Here is an 18,484-nt window from a genome sequence, read left to right on the forward strand (position 1 = left end):
AAAAAGTTTTTTTGAGGAGAAAAGAATTGCAAGTAGTTAAGCTCATGTTAAAAAATTTAGCTTCCAAACTTTTTATTCAGTAACTCCTTTTATTTTTAGTAATTGTTTTGGTAAAATTAGATTTTTAGTTTGTTGATGTTTTGGATTATTTGGATTATCAAATAATCCAAATACATAGTTAAGGGGTATTTGGAAAAAAAAATATCAAATTATCAAAAAAAAATTATCTCTTATTTATGTGGTGCCGGATTGTTGAGTGTATTTTCATTTAAATTTATGTCGAGTTGTTAAATAATGTTCAAGAACTTTCTTAAAGAATTTGTTATCTACAAGCCAAAGATTTAAAAATATAGTGGATATATATATATGCTATTAGTCAATCTTAAATATGATCTTATGTGAAGGTTTTTGGTTTATGGATAAAAATGAAATATTTTATAAAATAACTTGCAGATTTATGCTGAACTGGTTGGAAACAATAGCCGTAGAAGTCAATCTGATTTAAGAAGAAGATCATCACTTAAAAACAAATTTGGATTAGATTTTGCAATGTTGTACAAGAGATTTCTTCTACATTTATCTTAAATAATTGAGAACTTCTTCTACCAATGCAGAAGGGCATTTCAGTTGAGTAGGAAGATTGCCTTCAAGTTCTAACATTGCCTTCTTGATATGTGGAATTTTATATTAATGGGATCCCCTTGCTCTCATGATTTCCATCATACACAATTGCAATGTGAGAAATATACGATTAGACTTCATTGTAGGAAAAACATCAAATAACTTCACAACATCAATAAGTTCATCAATTGATTTAGGTGACTCCTTATATTACAAGCATTGAATCGCACTAAAAGCCCAAGGTCTAACACATTCAAATCCGAAGAGTTTGCTGGTTGATTCATAAAATGAATAACAAGACCATCTTGTGCAGTAACTTGGAGAAACATCATCATCAGGATCGATATGGGGTTTTGCATTGTCTTATCAAATGAATATTAGATTTCTTAGATCCTCTCTTAGGCATTTCTCCTTGATGGTGGGCGATACTTTCTCAATCAAGTAACATCTTACAGCTTCTCTGTTTACTAAAGCTATTGGTTAATTTACTCTCCAATGTGCTTGTTGGTCTATTAACACTACCACTACCCCTTTTAGCTACATCTTTTTTGACAAAAGGAAATATACCAATTTTTCATAAAAAAAGTTCAGAACCTTGTGAATCAAACCTTGGGCGAGCTATAGCAACTAAAAACATGACTTTTCCAATTAAAGCTTTTTACTTTTACAGATGAGTGGTGGATCTTCTTCATCGGGTAGCAAGTAGTAATTTTCAGATTTTTTTTTGTTATATAGAACCATTTCTCATCAATATGAATAACATTATACATTCTTTTAAAAGTTTGATTATGTGGCATGCTACTTTCCTCAATCACTGATAAGCAAACTTGTAGTCTAGATGTTTTGTTTTCTTCCTTGAGGAAAGGCTTTATAGCATTTGAATACCGGTGTATCGCTCCTAACTTTAGAAGGTGAAACAATTTTGTCTTTCTTGCTTTCATGGCACATGATAAAGATTCGAGGGTTGTTCATTTATGTAAAGAGATCTCTTGCAATCTAGTCAAGTCAATTTGAATTCTTTTGAGACCATAATTTCCTGTTTTCCTATGAGATACATTGTCGTAGTTTTTTGATTGCTTCCAAATGCATTGAATAGTATGTATGGAAATATAGGATAGTGATGCTACAGTAATTGTCACCCCCCTTTTCAACTTTCAACTGATATTTTTTTGTAGAAGCATATCATATATGGCTCTGCGTTGCTCAATACTTAAACTTATCATTTCACTTGTATGACTTTGTGCTTGTGGCAGTTCCACATTTTGATTGTCATCATTACTTTCTTCTATTAGAAAATTGAAAAAAAAAATTAAGCATATTCGTAAAATTAAAAAAAAAAAATTAGCAATAAGCTTTTTAGTCCTACAATAGTAAATAAAACCTTATTTTTATCTTGTACCATGCAAACTAGTTTTAATTTAAATTAACTTTGATCATATTTGATTACAAGTTAATTTATCCACAGCTATTTTGATTTAAATAAAACTATATTGTTTTTATCTTACATGCTCCCTCCATAAGATAAATTAAAAAGAGTAAATAACTATTTTGATTTAAATAAGTATCTATTTTTACTTGATAACAAGTTGACTAAAGTATCAATTACTGTTTTTATCATAACCAACTTTGTTTACACTTGAAAATTGGTAGAAAACTAGGTTAATGTTTTCATAAAGAACAGTTTAAATTTTATTAGAAACTTCTTTTTTTTACACTAGCATATTAGAAAATTTTAAAATAATATGAAAAGAAGGTTAACATACTTACCAATATCCAAGTTTATTTCCTGATGCAATCTTACTGCAAGAGTTGAAGTTACTTAACAAAGTGCATCTGAGCCATTCAAGTTTAAATTTATAGGAGTAATATTGTTTCTTCACAGGGTGCACTATTCAAGTTGAATTGTAAATGATTCGATGAAGTTATCTCAAATATTAAAGAAGTTGGACTGATATTGAGGTCAATAGCGGTAACAACATCAACATTAAGATCTAGCAATTGAATTTGTACTTGCCTTTGTAGCCTATCTCCTTCTATATTTAAATCTATTTCATGTAAATCCATCTATTGATAACCTTGTCTTACCAGTGGTTCATTTTATAGGATAAGTTTTGGTGGGAATTATATATATCCATAATTTTAAATTAAAAATTTTAGAGGGAAGAAATTTTATTCATTGAAAAATATGGATTTTCAAAATTTTAAAATGAAAAATTTGGTGGTAAAACATGTCAATTGGAGTATTTTGAAAATAGAAAAGAAACCAACGATGTAATGGGTGAAAAAAAAAATTAATGAAGAGAATCATATTCAACTATAATTGTAGTCCCAAGACAATGGGTTGTTTGGTTATTTAACTATATTGTTGTTCTTAATTCTTGTGCAAACTGCTAAAATGACATCTAATTTAGAACAGAGGGAGTATAACAAGATATTAATGAGGATCTATGATAGATCCATTGCAGACTTATTTTGGATCTTTACTTAGGGCTTGTTCACTTGGGCTGAAGTGTGGGGAAGTGAGTTGTCTTCCCTCCACTTCATATGTTCATTAATCATAAAGTGGGGGCATTGGCACTTCCCCTGCTTCCCCAAGAAGTGAAAACATAACTAGATCCACTTTAGTTCTTTTGTTACTGAAGTGGCTAAACTAGCTAACATAAAAATAATGAGTTCCTCCCCATTTCCCTAACCGATTGAATCTCTTCGAAATGCATTGTATCTCTTCCTTCTTTCTGACCTTCCCTCATCCTCTCCATCCATTGTAACCATTGACACCGTCATCACCGTCACCATCACCGTCAAGACCTCTGCCGTCGTCGCTATCAACAACCTAATTCAGAATGTTATTGCTGTAGTGAGGTGGACTGCATCTACAGGTGATAGCATCATCGCTGTCGTGGCCGTCACCGTCAACACTGTCGTGGCCTTCGATTCCCCTTGTTTTCCCTTGTGATTTGTTACTATTATCTCTTCTTTCTTTGATTGGTTGAGTTTTGATTCAAATTTTCTTGTATTTTTGTTGTATTTTGGGTCATTTGATGTGTGTGTGTTTTTTTTTTCAATCTATGGATTTTTTTTTGTTTCATAGATGGGGTTTTTTTTTGGATTTTTTTGTTTCATAGATGTGGATGTGGATTTTTTGGCATACATCTCTTTGAATCATGTAAAATGGTTTTCATACTAGTGTGAGGATTTTGTTTGGGAAATTTGGGTTTTAATCCATCTCTATTCTTGTAAAACACACAAAGTTTTCTACTTTAATGGTCTCTCATTAGTTTCTTTATTGGAATTCTAAGTTTTCTTTTGTTTTATTTTATTTTAATCAAATGGAGTTAAGAATCTAAGAATACATATAAAATCCCTATTCTCATGTAAAATGCTTCTTGTGTTTTCGGATCTTTCATTTTTCTCACATAAAAATTGGATTTTGAGGTGAAGGCCTCTGCAGAATTGGATTTTGATCTATATGGATATTGCATGTGAGATTATATCAATTCTTGAGGATATTTGGTTGCTAAATTAGTTTTATATTCAAAATTGTAATTGTTGTTTGATTTTTTCTAAAATGGTATTTTCTTGGTTTAATTACTATCTTAGTTCCTGCACTTTTCTCTCTACCTTTTGAGTCCTTACACTCAAGATTCCACCCTTTTAGTCACTATGCTTTTTAAAACTAGTAAAAATAGTCCAACTAGTTACTCACCGACAGCTTTGACGTCTATTTCATCCTATGTGACTTTTCCTGAATATAATATTATTTAATAATGTGGAAAAAAATAATCAAAAAAACTAAATCTTATATGGTTGTCATGACTGTCGGCCCCTTCTTTTCCCTCTCTATGCCCGCAACGGTCATCGTGATTGTCGGTTCCCTCCTCCGCTCGCAATGGTAATCATGATCGCCGGTCCCTTTTCTTTCCTCTCTATACCCACAATGGTCATCGTGACCGCCAATCCTTTCTTTTGCTGGTGTTGCCTTCTTATCCATCATCTGCAATGGTTGCACTCTTATTGGAGCTATTGAGCAATCTCCCCATTTCAATAATTGAGGAGCCCCCAAGCCCTATATGTAGAAAATGTATTCAATCTTGATTTCATCCACAAGGAAGGAGCAAGTCAATTACCTAATTTGTGATCACAATTTCTTTGAATATTTTGTAAATTTTGGAAGTTTTGGTAAAAAGCTTTGTTGATCTGTAACTTATGCAAATTTTTTAAATCTATTGTTGAAACAACATTAAAGGTATGTTGTGATTTGTTAGATATTCATTGTTTTTTTCATGTATTTTTTTATGACCTTGTTATTCTTTGAAGTATCGCTGGTCCCGGTGGTGGAGGAGATCGATGGGTCATTCAATTTGATGTTGTTAGGGAGACGCGAGGAAAAACAGAGAAAAGAGGGTTGGCGGGGTTTCAATTCAAATTCTTTGTTTGGATTCGAAACCAAGATTTATTCGTTTTTTATTTATTATTATTTTTTCTACATTATTTAATAATATTATATTCTTAAAAGCCACGTAGGATGAAATAGACGGGAAAGCTGACGGAGAGTAACGGGTTGGACTACTTTTACTTATTTTCAAAAGTACAGGCACTAAAAGGGTGGACTCTTGAGTGTAAAGACTAAAAAGATAGAGAGATAAAATTGTAGGGACTAAAATAGTAATTAAAACTATTTTCTTCTAGATAGAGTAGTGATTATATTTGTGATCACATGTGGACTACGAATTATATTTTTTATGCTTTGATTATGAGCTTAACTAAATGGCAGTAATTTTATTAGTTTATCATCTGAGCAACATTTAGTCCGTGAACATTGAATTACAATTTGTGCAACTGTGTGAGTGATCATTTTTTAAATATAGTATCTGTTCACTTTGAGGTGTAATTCTGCATGCTTTGAGAATCCCTGGAACTTTGTTGAATTGGATTGTAAAGGTATCAATGATCAATTTTGACTACAAATTTTTTGTGTTTTGTTTAACATAGGAAGTTTACTATATTGGATAAGAATCACATTAGTTATCCACTGATCCTTTCTGAAAAAAATACTGACTTTGATATTTGAATTACAGTTCTGCATTCTTTAATTATAATCAGAGCTCCACTAAATTTTGTACTGATTTTATCAGTAAACATCTACAAAGAAATACTATCCAGTAGACTTTGAGACATGAATTTTCATGCTTTGTTTATTAATAAAACTTAACAAAGTTGTATGGTTTAATGTGTTACTGATCATCTGTGTAGAACTCATGCTTTGTTTGTCATTGGATTTGGTGATAGTTTATTCTTTAATTAGGATTTTGTTTGCCATTAGAACTTGTCTAGTAGATCTCTGGATTGTGATAGTTCTGCTTGTTGTGGGATAACCAAACCATGAATATCAATTTTAATTGACAGAATGTGGAATGAAAGTATATTATCAGTTTGTAATGTTGCAGTTACTTATTCAATGAGTTTATAAACTTGTTTATTTACAATCAAACATTTTTATGCTTGTGAAGAATCTTGTATGTAAAAGTACCATGTAAAACCGGGTTTGTTAGCCAGTGAAGTTCTTGATAGTAGAAAGGTTGTTGAGTAGGACGTCTAAGTTATTGATCGACTTTTATTCATTGTTAGCTTGCAAGAAGGTGGAGGGTTAGATCTCAGTTGTTTTGGATATATAAGGAGTTGCAACTGTCCCTACTTTGTAGAACAAGCTTCCTACTTCCCTCTACCTTTTCTCGTTAGTCTGCTGTACCTCAGGAGGTCATTTGCATGTTTGATTTTAATTGTGAGACTGTTTTTGTTACCCTATCTTTTGTTATTGTTTATATGGTGCTAAGGCAATTGTCCAGAAATCTAAATGTTTTCATTTTAAATCTATCTTAAGGCACGGGTGGAAGCCATTTTCTTGTGGTTTGGCTTATAACTGTTTGTGAATGTATTTATGGGTTTCCTCTTTTAATTTGAATGTAAATTTAAATTTTTCTCCACAATCATGGGAGATAAAAGAGTAATAAGAGGACTTGTTGGTGGCCCCCAATACTAAATTATTAAATGGCCGACCAAGCCATGTCAGCATTATTGATACAAGTAATAATTTATCTACATTGTATTGTACCATGATATATATGTATGTATATATTATACACCTGTCACAGTTCATATATATATATATATATATCTATACACATTCTTTATCAAATCATGTGTATATATCTATGCCAAACACACAATATTTCAGACTAACATATGTGATAAGAAAACTGCATACATAAATACATGCATACGCACATGAATAATAATGATCATACCACCGGTGATCATGCGCATTCAATCTATGACCAATTTAGTGATACAAACCCTAAAGACAACAATGTGCCTCCATCTAATGAGTCAATGGAAAATGAAGCTTTTGAGGCAAATAGCAAAAGACATGAAGCATTGAGGTCATCTGCAAGCAAGACTGGCACGAGGACTAGTCACACAATAAGGAACATCGGTGAAAATGTTGCTATGGAGTAAGTTGGGGATAGATTGGGTGCATTGCCGGCGTCAATTGATCAGGCAAGGAAGAAAACATGGAAGGAAAAATTATTAGAAGCGCTATGCGACATGGAAGGATATGATGATATGGACGTGGAAATGGTCTTTGATAGATTAATGAATGACAAAAAAACAAGTTGAACTGTTCCACTTGAGGAAGCCATCTCTTCACAAAAGATAGTCAAATAGCTTTATTGATTTTCTAAAGAATTTCAGCTCTTAATGACTGTCTTAAAGTAAGTTTTCTTATTATTTTTTTATGGTTTGTGAAAAGTTGATTTAGGATTATTTCATAGTTGTTTGTATTTATTTAGAATAACAAATTGGAATACAAAAGCTTTGACTAGTAACATGCACAGTAATTCACCAATTTTATGATTATGTGCAGAGGAAAAGCTTTGATAGGATGATAAGTGCTTGTGTATTAGTAATGCGAAGTACTTTTTTCTTACATTGAGCATTAATTTTCTTAGATTTTATGCTTATACATGTGTATTTGTGTTCTTTTGGGCATGTAGAGTTGTGGAGACAATTATGAAAGAAAGAAACCAAAAGTAGATCATGGATGCAATTTGTTGATGAAATATTGGAGTGACTAAAAGTGAAGACACAAATTGTGCTCAAAGAAATGTGAGTGTGTGATAACCTCCATCGTGCTTGAGTGAACATGCAAATTGGAGAGGTACAAAGGCAGTCACGCTTATGTGTTCTGACTTGTGCAACACAGTAAGATCTTCCTTGAATGTGATTTTATTAAAGACACAACGCGATCTACCGCATGGATGTGTGCTCATTCATGTGGCCTCGATGAAAAGTGTGGATTCGGGAGCATTTTGGCAAAGTATTATAGCAGTTTACTATAGTAAAGTACTATAGCAAATCATAGTAGCAGTTACTGTTCATAGCACGCTGAAAATTAGATTCCTGGAGATTCACACGGGCATGTGGATGTTCCACATGCCCGTGTGGATACCCGATTTCAGCCCTATTTAAGTCGCGACTTGAGGCGTTTTGAGCAATCTTTTTCTAATCTTTTTCCCATCTTTTCCCTAACTTTGGAGGCGCTCGCGGCTAGGGTTTGGAGAGGCTTTGACAAGGTTTTTGGAGTGGTTCTACGGCCTTCAACACCGTGTTCCTTCGGAAGATAGTTATTGGGGTGAGTTTTCGTCGACATCGATTCGGCGAGTTGTGCCCTAGGCTTGACGAGAGAATCTTTGGAGAAGATGAGGTTACTCCACAAAACCATCGATACGGACTACAATGGGGTTTTACTTATGGATTGCATGTTTTTACTTTCGATTTCATTATTAATTGTATCTTGCTCTATGGAGAGCTAAACCCTTAGTGGATGCTTGGACTTGTAAACCTTAGGATGATTTTGTTTCATTAACCTTTCATTATGTTTTCTTTAATTAGTGTTCTAATTGAGTTCCAATCTTGAATGCTTGTTGAAGTGATTTTCCCTTAGAGTGACACTAGGGTTGAGAATCCATCTTGGTAATCTTTGTAGATGAGTGACACACCGTGAGGGTTAGACAAGCTAGATTGGAGAGGGTTGAGAGAGTGAGTCGAGAGGTAGCGGAACGTACCCTTTCCCTTCCGGTGCGATTCATCCTACCTCCATGTTCCAAGAGTTCTTTGTGGTCACAATAGAGTGTAGTGCTTAGAGAGGAACTCCGCTGGGGCTTAGTTGCGCAAGCAACAGAGTGAAGCGTTGAAGTAATCCTTAGTGGTGGGCCTTAATTGTGACTAGGGGTTTTTCGCCTGAACAAAAGGGTTAGATCTAGATTAGTGAATAGGGTTTATCACTTGGAGTCCCTATAGCTTAATGCAACCTTGCGCAGTGTGAGATGTCGAGAGCATTCCTTTCCGCTGAGGCATAGTGTAGGGTTAGTCACGGTTGACCTTAGATTTGGGACTGTGTGTTAAAGGATTTCCACGACTCATTAAACATCAGTTAGGAGATATAATGATTGGTCTTGCACTTGAAACAATAATCCTAGGATGAGCAATGTCCGGGTGCCCCATTTTCTATCGATTGCCTCTCCTATCATTTTACTGCATCTCCTTCTTGTTCTTTTTATTTGTATTTGCATCGATATTATTCACACCACTTTAAATCATAAACACCATAGTTAAATAGAAATTCTTATGTTTATGATCACTATTCCCTCTGGATATGACTACCCACTTACTAGGGTACTTTATTACTTCAAAAATCCGTGCACTTGCGGTATGTACTCGCAAGGGTTGTGTCAAGTTTTTGGCACCGTTGGCGGGGAATAGACATTTTGGATACACTTTGTACTTTGCTATTTTAGCTATTCATCACTTGTTTTATTTTTACTTTCTTATTCTTCCATCATTCTAATTTGTTTTCCTTTCTTTGGTTGCAGCTCCAGGTTATGACCCAAGGAAACCCTTCGACATTGGTTGAAGAAGATCCGGACATTGGACGAAGAATTCATAGAAGGGGAAAAGAACCTGAGCAAGAACAGTCTAAGCAAGCTTAAATAGAAGTTGAAGGGTCTGATAATATGGCAGAACAAAATGAGTAGCAGAGGAAACTCTCAGATTATGGCAGACCAGCAGTTCTTGGCACGTAGTCCAGTATTGTACGGCCACCGATTACGGCTCAGAGTTTTGAGCTCAAGTCAGTCTTCATCCAGATGTTACAGCAGTCGGCAGTTTAATGGTTTGGTCGATAAAGATCCAAACAATCAGATAGAGAACTTCTTGGAGGTGTGAAACATGCTCAAGATTAATGGTGTTACGGTTGATGCTATCAAGTTGAGGGCCTTCCCATTTTCCTTGAAAGGAAGATCGAAGCAATGGCTACATTCATTACCTAGAGCATCGATCACTACATGGGAGGAGATGGTAGAAGCTTTTCTTGCCCGATATTTCCTTCCCAAAAAATCCGCAAAGCTTAGGAATGAAATATCCTCTTTTGTGCAAACGGAATTTGAGTCTCTTTTTGAGACATGGGATAGGTTCAAGGAGCTCCTGTAGAAATGTCCTCAATATGCGTTCCTCGAGTGGATGACTATTCAAACATTCTATAGTAAGTTGAACCCAAGCACGAAGCAGGTACTTGATGCTGCAGCAGGAGGTACCTTAGGGAGCAAGACTCCTGCAGAAGCTCGATATCTCATCGAAGAAATGTCTATGAACAGTTATTTATGGAATACAAGGGACAGAAAGAAGATAGCTGGACTTCATAAGATTGATGTAGTTACCTCATTGGTGGCCAAAGTTAAGTCATTGAGCAAGAAGTTAAATACTCTAACTTCTCCTAGAGTGGCGACCGTAATGAGTTGCACTGCCTGTGGGAAGGACATGCTCCATCTGATTGCCCGATTTCTATTGGTGGTACATTCTCAGTGGAACAGGTTGACTTTGTGGGTAATACAATGAGAGGTCAAGGAAATCTGTATAGCAATACCTACAATCCATGGTGGAGGAGCCACCTTAACCTTTCTTGGAGTAATCAAGGGCAATAGAAGACCATGGCACCACCGAGTTTCCAACAAGAAGCCCCTAACATGGAGAATCAAGTTTTAGGGTTGGAAAACCGGATGGCCAATTTAGAGAAAGCTTTGACCAAGTTTATTCAATCATCGGATACGAGATTTCAATCGGTTGAAGCCACACTTCCCAACCACACTACATCATTGCACAACTTACAGAATCAAGTGGGGTAAATTGTGAAGTTATTATCAGAGAGACCTCAAGGGAGTTTGCCTAGCAACACGGAGACAAACCCAAGAGAACATGTGAAGGCGATTAATTTGAAAAGTGGTCATGAATTTGAGGGTAGGCTCCTGAGTGAAAAAGACCGATGTTGAAGCATCCGAGGTTGTGGAGGTTGAGGAGAGAGCCAACAAAGAGAAAGAGATGGCACCCCCACCTTACAAGCCAAGAATCCCTTACCCTTCAAGGTTAAAGAATGACCAAAATGATGAGCAATACAAGAAGTTCTTGGGTCTATTCAAGCAGTTGTACATCAACATTAAATTTGTTGAGGCATTGTCTCAAATGTCTCGTTATGCAAAGTTTCTAAAGGACCTCTTAACTAACAAAAGGAAGTTGGAGGAGAGTGCATCTGTTATTCTAGATGCTTCATGTTCGGCGGTGTTACAAAAGAATATGACAAACAAGAAAAAGGACCCCGGAAGCTTTGTCATTCCATGCAACATTGGTAATTTGGGTGAAGAAAAGGCATTGGTGGATTCAAGGGCTAGCATCAACGTCATACCTTATACTTTCTCTCAAAAGCTAGGCTTGGGAGAGCCTAGACCCACTGGAATGACACATCAATTAGCGGATCGAACAGTTAGGCATCCGAGGGGTATCATTGAAGATGTACTTGTGAAAGTTGATAAGTATATATTTCCTGTAGACTTTATAGTGTTGGATGTTGATGAGGATGTTGAAGTTCTGCTAATACTTGGGAGGCCGTTCTTGTGCACTTCCAAGGCCCTCATTGACATGGATGGTGGGGAGTTGACTTTACGAGTTGGTGATGACAAGTTAACATACCGCCTCATCGAAGCCATGCGACATTCTCTTGATTTTGATGATACTCTTTACTTTCTTGACAATACTGATGAGTTAATTGATGAATACGTGCAGGAAATGATGTGTCCGAACCCGTATGAAGGGGTGCTAGATCAAGAAGTGGAGAACGAAGAAGTCTTATCACTTGGTCTAGAGGATAAGATGCAACCTACTCCAGGGATCATGAAGAGGATGAGCCAAAAGATGAAGCGAGCAAGGAGACGTCACAAGAAGCTCCCCAAAGCTAATGGGGATGTGCAAGCACGGAGTAAGGGTGACGAACCCTTGTGTGGTACCAAGCTCGATAACTCCCCCTTTACCTTGAAAAGATTATGTTCATCATGCTTTCAAGTTGTCCATAAGAGGGAAACCTTCATTTATGAGCCCCCATCAGGTAAGAAGAGGTACATCAAGATTAGTGACATTAAACAAGCGCTTCTTGGGAGACAACCCAAGTTTTTACTATTTTTCAAGGTTTTAGTTTAGTACTTGCATGAATAAGAGCTTTAGTGTTGGTGTCTTAATCTTTTACATGCTTTTGCTGTGTTTTTCTCGTGGATTGTTGGGTTTTAGTATGCTTAATTGTGATTGGCGAAGTTTCTTAGTCATTTGAGCATGTTCTCCATGATTCTCTTTTCAGTTTTTCATAGTATAGGCAGGCTCTGAGTGTGTGTAATTGTGCAGAAATTTTTCTGCAGAGTCTGTAATTTTTTCTAAGTCATCCAGAGAAGACACACAGCCGTGTGAAATTTCTACACGGGCGTGTGTTTTCGTTCAGAGCTCATCCCGAGAGAACACAGGGGCATGTGTCAGACCCAATGAATGACCTTGTGATGGTCACACGCTCGTGGGTAATTTTTACACGGCCATGTGTTTCTCTTACTAAATATATGGTTTTTATTTCACAAATTTAATATACATGTTATGAATAATAAATGTTATCAAATAGGAAATTTATTAAAAAAACTTCTTTTTTACCAAATTATTTCAAAAATTTATAGGCAAATAAAATAACATAATAACATGATAATTTGTTTGCATTATTAATTTTGCTATATATTCCCTCAAAGTTGACTTTGGTCATTGTTTTTTTTTTAAAAAAATGGTAACTTTGACAACCAAATTCGGCAACAAAATCGCTCATTTTCCATCAAATAAAGCGATCCACAAATAAAAAAAAACTCACAAGAGCGCGAGAAAGAGAAAGAGATCCCGACATCGAGGGTGGAAATTTCAAGTGTAAGGGTAGGAGAAGAAGCTATGTTTTTGGTCTGGCATGAATTTAGTGAAAAAATTAATGTTTTTCTTAGAGATATTTTGCCATTTCCACACCGTAGGTTGAGAAGCATTTTCATCATCCTCCACTGCACCACTGGAACTCCCGCCATTCGATCATGCACCACACCCTTACAAGGGAATGCTGGAAGATGAGATTCTTCAAAAACATCAAAGATTTCCTTAGCCCTTCTATCTTCTATTATTACAAAAACCAATAATCAAATCCATCTTTCTTTCATTCTTTCTCTGGATCTATATATTTTCATGGGTGTTTAGCTTATGTTGTTATATGGCTAGAAACTTTTGCTTTTGAATTATGTTTATGTGGTTTACTATTAAGTTTGGTCAATAATTGAGTGACCAGATCCGGCAACAAAATCGCTTGGATTTCTCGAAGGTGGAGAAAGAAAGTGTCACTAGTTCACCAAAGAGCTTCGTTGCTCTGACATACTTTCTCTATATGTTTCTCATTGAGGGTTTTTAAAGCTCTTTTTAACCATTATTTGGTCAATAAAGACATGTTTGTTCATTTCCTTTTTGAAACCTTAAAGTCCCCACGGTGGTGGAAGGAGGTGTTGATTTCACAGTAGAAGGGAAGACATTGCTGCTGACAATGGCCATGAGAGCAAGGAAGAATATCAAATTTTTGTAGGGTTTATTTGATCGGCAAGGCAGAGAAGGATGAAAACGACTGAGACAATTGTTACCAGAAATAGGTGACATTTGTTTTTTTCTTTTATAAATTTATATTAGGATTTTAAATTTTGAGAGCACAAGGTAAAGGAATTTAATACAAAGGTTGTCACTTTTATGTGAATTCCCATTCTCTGCCTTCAATCATTAGATCATGTTAACTATGCAATTAATTGATCATACTTTCTAATAATTTAATTCTTTTGATCTAGGAACACAAGAAAGGGTTTTATTACTATCATTATTATTATTATTATTATTATTATTATTATTATTATTATTATTATTATTGTGTACCATTTCATTAAAAATTAAATTTATTTTCAAGATGCCTTTGATTAGACATTAATAAAATTATGTGTATTAAAATTTTAAGTTATTGTTGCTAAAGCAGTGCCAACATGACATTTAAAATATATATAATAAATTTATGTGTATTCAAAATTTTTATTATTGCTCTGAAGTGTTTTGAATTTATTTATTTTTATTTATCTTTTTGGTTGTTTATATATTTTTTTAGATTAGATAGGTTTTTATTATTTACTAGTTGTTTGTAGAACATTTTGATATTTTTGTATTTTAAAACCTTAAATTCCTCTCTAGGATGGGTTTGATTAAGTTTAATATCGAATTAATTTATATATAAATTAACATATACTATTTGATGAACTGTTTTGGAGGAACGTATCACATACTTTAGGGGTTTTTAAAAAAACATGGTTACCAAGGAATATTTCGTTAATTATGGTAGAAAATGTCTAAATTAGTGGCTAACTCATAAAGAATGGAATTAGAGATGATGTAAACCTAACTTTATCTATAAATTCCTATTCATTGTAATTAAATAATTTTCCCAAACATACAATTGCATGATTTGCTTTGCCTATATATTATACCTCTTAGGCTTTAATGAGCAAACCAACACTTAAGTTTTCGACCCTTATTTTAGATTGTTCTTTGTATCATTTGAGGTTTTACCTTTCATTTATATTTATTTTCATTTCATTGCATTACTTCATAGTTAAACCCATAAACTAACACTTATAAATCTTATGCAGCAAAAAGAAGTTAGCAGAGATTAATTTGATAAACTACAACTTACATTGCAACGATGAACTGAAGATTGAACAATTTAGGTAAATGGGTCGTGTAATGTTTTACTTTATTTGTTGTTATTTTTTATGTATATATTACTTTATAATATTATATTGTACTATAAATAGTACGTATAATATATATATATATATATACAATTATATAATTATTATATAAAATTTTTAATATATATAATAAACCATTATCAATTAGTTGTAATATAATTTATATATTATATTATAAAATATGTATTTAGTTCTATTAGTATACTTTCTTAGTATTTCGTAAATAATATACATATATATATTGGGTTCGTTTGTGTATAATTCTCTTTTAAAGCCATAATGTCACTAACATAAAAATTACACGCAAACAGTACACGTGCACATTTTTTAAAAAAAAAATATTAAACTGAAAATAAGAAAGAGAGAGAAACAAAGCAAGAGAAAAAGGTGGTTAAGGTTGTTTTTCCAATATATATTGGTTTTTGTTTGTTATTTACTTTTAAAAATTTTTGGAGTTTAAAAAAATTATATATATATATTAGGTTAACTGAAAATATAAGAGAGAGAGAGAGAGAGAGAGAGAGAGAGAGAGAGAGAGAATGTGAGAAAGCAAGAGAGAAGGATGTTAGGGTTGCTTTCCCCCGTGTATATATATATATATATAGCAATTTGTATTTTTTATTTTTATTTTTGGTTTTAGAAAGGATTATATATATATATATATATATATATATATATATATATATATATATATATATATATATTGGGATATTTGTTTGCGAATAATAATATATATATCGCTTTGCGTTTGTAAGAATTACGTAAAGTGACATGTTACACATTTAGGGCCTGTTTGGCTGCAAAATAAAAAAAATATGGCATAATTTTATTACGTAGGAATTTTAAATGATTATTACAGAAATTATGTGATATTTTATTATTACAGAATGAGTATTTGGTTAACAAAATAAAAAAAATTACGGAGGCCGACCGATCGGTGACCAAACTGCTCGTGAACCTGTGGCTCATCACCGGAGGCGGACCGCACCACCGGTGTGTCACCAAAGGCCGGCTTGCCGGACCATCGGCGGATTGTCAGAGATTGGTCGGATCACGAGATGACCCGGATGATCGGTCGCTCGCTGGCTTGACTGGATCGCCGGAGTCACGGGAGGCCGCACGGACCACTAGTGGATCGGTGGTCAATGACTGGATCAAAAAAGAGAAAAAGAGACTTTTTACAATAAAAAAAATATTCCACTCTTAGTGGAATATTTTTTTATGCCATAATACCTGTATTATACTATAATTTTATACTGTAAACTAAGTACCCAAATAGCCATTATGGCATAATTCTTAGAAAATGAAAAATTATGGCATATTGTACTGATTATGCCATAATTATGGCCTATCCAAACATGCCCTTAGTATATATTATTTATATATAATAAAAAATGATATAGCATTAAAAAAACCAGACATATACATCTGTTTGAAAACTCACAATATAAAAAATAATAATAAATATTTTTAAAATTTGAAAATCCTGCATAATATATATTATATAACCATATCTGTATTGACAGAGAAGAACGTGTTTGTTTTGTTTTTTTGTATGTACTATATATATTATTATTAATTTTACAGAAAATTACCAAAAACATCCCCTAAGTTTGCAAAATGCACAAATTGTTCTCCTAAATTTGAGTATCTATAAAAAACCTTTTCTTTTGAATACAATAATTTTGAAACCTCCAAGCATGTAACGGGGATTAACAGAGTTAGTTTTAAATTTTTGGACAAAATTATCTATTGCATAGGAAGTTGTGGCAAGTGCGACATGGTTTGACGATAACGCCCTTGGCTGCAATGATTTTTCTGCTTTGAGGGAAGCTGTTTTTTCTTTTTGGATAATCCCGAGAGAACAACATTACTGGCGCTGGTTATTTTCTCTCTTCGCCTCTTTAGCTTTTCCTTTTCCAAAGTTGTCATTGCCTGGACATCTTCTGTAGGACTAGACTACTGTCTCGAAGGAGAACTCCCGCTCAACTCTTTGGCGTTTCATTAGTTTATGCTCTAAGGTATTTAGGCGAGGTGGACGCCGTTGAAGAAGTTATGAAGTTTTCGTTTGTTTTTTTACATTCTGTGGGTTTTTTTCCAGTTTGATTAGTAAAGTATTCTGTTAGAAAGAGAGATTTTTCGGTTTTATGGTGTGATTATTGGATTATATTGTAGTTTGCAGGGAGATTTTTTGGTTAGGGGTTTTGTTTTGTTTTTCATTGAGATTTTTCGATTGTTATGCAATCTTATTGTGCTGTATAATATTTATAATGTATGTTTCTCCTTTAATTTGATATGGTTGCAATATTTAATATTTAATAGTATCATTATAAAAAATTAGTTTTCCCATTAAGAATTGAGTTTTCAGTTTAAAAAAATAGCTTTTCGTTTAAGAGTTCTAAAAAGATTTTTTGATTGTTATGCAATCTCACATGTGTGTGTTCTTCGTTGTGCTGCGTAGTGTTTATAAGGTATGTTTACCCTTTAATTTGATATGGTTGCATTATGTAGTGTTTAATAGTATCAGTTTAAGAAATGAGTTTTCCGTTTAAAAATTGAGTTTTTCATTTAAAAACATAGCTTTCCATTTAAGAGTTTTGAACAGTGTTTAATGTATTGCTATTGTCATAGGCTTGTGATTATGGCAGCTAACCTAGTTAATGGGCGATGCTGCTTGGCACTAGTAGTGGAGACTATGGGTAAATTGAAAGTTCACATGAGTGGACAACACTGGGAGATCATCCAAAGGACACCGTTTGCAGCACTTGCTGAACCAGAACATATATTCCAAGTGAGCGCCCTTCTTGATTCTTTGTTGCAAAGGTATGATGGCCGCACTAATAAATTCAGGATCGGGGTAAGCCTGCTGAGTTTCAGGCCTGAAGATGTGGCTTCCATTCTTGGTCTACGATGTGATAGAGATGCAATCATATTTCAGAAGAAGAAAACATACTCATCTTTTGAAGACAAATATTTATCGAAAACTTACAAAATACACAAAGAATCTATCAAGAGAACACTTGACCAAATTGCTCGGTAGAGGGGAGAAATGCAAAAACTCCTATGGAATACCTCATGGGTACTATCCTCTTCCTAAACACCTTATGCTCGGCTCCGAATTAGATTATTGATTATGTCGATGACCTACCTAGCATAGGATGATATGAGGTATGAGCGCAGCGACGACAAGTGGCTTATGAAGGACGTTCCACAAATGACCACTCAAGTGCAAAAGATGCTCTGGGAAGAAGACCAACACAGGGTACCTTAAAGGTTGCGTGGTTGCACTGAACATATGGTTTTATGAGCTCATCGGCACAGGTAAGAAGCTACATTTTTACAATACCCCAAGGATACCGTGGTTATGGTGAAAAATAGTTATCGAAAGCGCCGTATAGACCCCATGTTGTCATCTCTCAAGGAAAGGAGGTAATAAATCATTAACAATGTCTGTAACAATTTCACATTGTACGTTAACAATTATCTGGATTGGTATTTTTGTGTAGAAAACTTTGTCTCTTATTAAGTTTACTCGTTATTGTTTAACAATAGTATTTTCTATTTAAAAAAATGTTTTAGTGTTTAACAATGGTGGTTATTGTTTAACTTCAGTGGTTACCATTTAAAAATGATTG

The 18,484-nt window shown here is 34.2% G+C and overlaps 1 non-coding gene across 1 annotated transcript; it reads right to left on the minus strand.

The window, feature by feature from the left end:
• Positions 1-10,083: 10,083 nt before the first annotated feature.
• Positions 10,084-10,189, minus strand: LOC120256424. The gene has a single exon (XR_005535297.1). It is a non-coding gene; the product is annotated as a small nucleolar RNA R71 (small nucleolar RNA).
• Between the last annotated feature and the right edge of the window lie 8,295 nt (positions 10,190-18,484).

The sequence above is a fragment of the Dioscorea cayenensis genome, unplaced genomic scaffold (assembly GCF_009730915.1).
Source record: "Dioscorea cayenensis subsp. rotundata cultivar TDr96_F1 unplaced genomic scaffold, TDr96_F1_v2_PseudoChromosome.rev07_lg8_w22 25.fasta BLBR01001437.1, whole genome shotgun sequence".
Taxonomy (NCBI): domain Eukaryota; kingdom Viridiplantae; phylum Streptophyta; class Magnoliopsida; order Dioscoreales; family Dioscoreaceae; genus Dioscorea; species Dioscorea cayenensis.